This window comes from Rhagoletis pomonella, unplaced genomic scaffold (assembly GCF_013731165.1).
Source record: "Rhagoletis pomonella isolate Grant_MI unplaced genomic scaffold, Rhpom_1.0 Rhpom_scaffold_00011, whole genome shotgun sequence".
Lineage (NCBI taxonomy): Eukaryota > Metazoa > Arthropoda > Insecta > Diptera > Tephritidae > Rhagoletis > Rhagoletis pomonella.
The window spans coordinates 28,478,245-28,480,911 of record NW_023458565.1 but is presented as its reverse complement, the minus strand read 5'-3'; positions in this window follow the sequence as shown (position 1 = coordinate 28,480,911).

Here is a 2,667-nt window from a genome sequence, read left to right as displayed (position 1 = left end):
ACCTAATTCCTGCATATATCTGGAAAATTTAAAACCTAAATTTAACGATGGGTCAGCTAGGTTTACGTAAACCCACACATTTTTGCGAATTTCTCGGAAACCAAAGGAACACCTAAATTAATTTTGGAGGCCCTAATTAACACCTAAAAGACACCTAATTCCTAGCTAATTTTTATTGATTTTTGGCGACTTGGGTCAGCTAGGTTTATGGACGTAAAAACTCCATATAAAATGAAGTATCAGAAATTGCTAAGAAAATTTTCTTGTGTCAAATTTCCTTAAGGCAGTACGCAGTTCTTAAGAAATTTGCTACGCTTTCTAAAGTACGGTTTTCTAAAGTTTTTTTGTGAAAAACGAGCACAAGGTAACCCATGTTTGCAACATAAATACTATATGCCCGTTCCATTATTTCTTGAGGAAAGAGTGAGGCGTGAGGTGAGTGTGAAGTATCAGATATCAAAATTCCTTGGACACACACACGAAATAAGTGGAATTTTTTTCTTGTCCTTTTTTTGAGAGCTGCATACAGGCCTTTGTGAATATCAAAGCTTAACCGTTCCATATTTAAATAGGGCGCGACTTGAAAATACTGCTAGAAAACTTCAAAATGCATCTTGTGGATAGAGATTAAAGCTTTGTGAGTTAAAAACTCGAAAGGAAAAAATAGTCCAAGATTCAAAGTAGATATTTTTCATATAGTGAAACTAGTTCATAGTTTTCCTCTTTTTACTTGTAAAATAAACATCTCTAAAATAAATGTATATTTTGATTATTTTTCTGTTTTGGTCATGTTTTAGTGCCTTCTTTTGCCTTTCTTGCGATTTCTAGTGCCTTTTCCTGCCTATTTCGTTATTTTATTTTGCCTTTTTATAGGGTTTTAGATCCTAAAAATCCGTTCCCTGGTTGTCACATGGGAAATGGAATATAAGGGAGCCATAAACACAGCCATAATCTTTGTTTTCTATGATCTTTAGTTATATTTTGTTAATTCGTCAAATTTGTATAAATGTTCTACAAAGTTTTAAATTTCGACTTGCATATTTTTTTAGATAGAAGTTATATTTTCATAAAAAAATTAAAAACATTTCTTGAACAAAGAAAAGTAGCCAAAACTTGTTAAAATTAAAATGTCTTCCCTATTTACATTCTCGCCAGAGTATATATAATTTTTAAATTTTTCTCTTTGTTTGGTTTTAAATAAAACTTTATTAAAAGATGTTGTGTCTTTTTATTCTAAAAACAAAATTGTTTGTCCAATTTTTGGCCACAGAAATCTGGTCACCGTAGCTATCCGTAAATTGGTGTACGGCTCTTAACATTTTGTTGTATTTCAATGCAATCAACAGAAAAAGTTGAATTTATTGTACCAACCTTTTTAGATTAGGAATAAACAAATATTTTTAGAATGTTCAAGATAACTGATAAAATTTAACTCAGCAACAAACAATCAGTAAAATAATAGGACAGCAATGCAAAAAAAAGTTTATGCACTTAAAATTGTTTTCATAGTGATGAGTTAACCCTTGCTCGGCCACTAAATAACCTGCAAAAAAATTGAAGAATTATGAACAAGTATTTTTAATAAAAAAAACTCATTGCAGGTCATTTTTAGTATTTGATTAGGTTTGTCAATTTGTTGTTGCGGTTCGTTTGCACATTGTCCACAACGAAATTGCTTTGAGCAGCATTGCCAACTCCATTGTACGTTGTTGGGATTTTATCTATTTTGAATACTATAAAATATACACAAACTAATATAAGGTGGTTGCAGACATAAAATATGTTTATACTTTCAAATGCAATATCGTCAGCAATATATTGTCCATACCTTTATCAGTGTCATCAACGAATACGACGTGTTTTTTTTTTTATACACAAGCCTTAAAGGTGTTATTTTTAAACGGACAGGAACCTATTGGGTTTCTCGTTGGTCATGTTGCAGACTTGGTGCATTTTATGGCTAAAAGTCTTCCTGGCTGCCTGATGAGTGTTTCAATGCTTCCTTGCCCCATTGCACATTCACTTCCAACTTTTATTCCTCGAACTTTTTACACACACACACACACACATGTGCAAGTGCTCAATTTGTTGGTCTGCCACACTTCCTTCCCATTTGCATGGCATCACATTCCTTTTTAATGGACGCTCCTACTATTTGCTGGATGACAGTTGCATTTGCAATTGTATTTGTTCAATGTCTGAAATTTTCCTTTCTTTCCTAGAGTAATTCATTCTGCTTGTAATCCGCGTGTGTGTCGCATTACCACTTCAGGCTCAGCCTCAGCCTCAGCCGGATGGGCGGCCGCCGTCAGCTAGACGCAAGACCAACAACCATTCATTTTATACAAATATGTACGTGACCAGTGTTGACAAAATATTCACACTTTTCGTCGTCTGCCAAGCGATTTAGCTAAATTTAAATATTTTATTTTACATTTCACATGCGAGTGTCGAATGCGCTCTGTCGCTGCTCTCCAACATTTTTTGTTTTTCTTCTGGTAAATAAATGTATTTGCAACTTGCAAGTACTCCAACTTGCCTGCCACCGATGTGCAAACGAGCGAATAGTTTTCACTATTCGCCATAGTCAGCGTCGGGTCATTATGCAGCTGCTGCGCCTTTTTTTTCACGCTGTCTAATGTTGTAGTTGTTTATTATTTTTTTAAG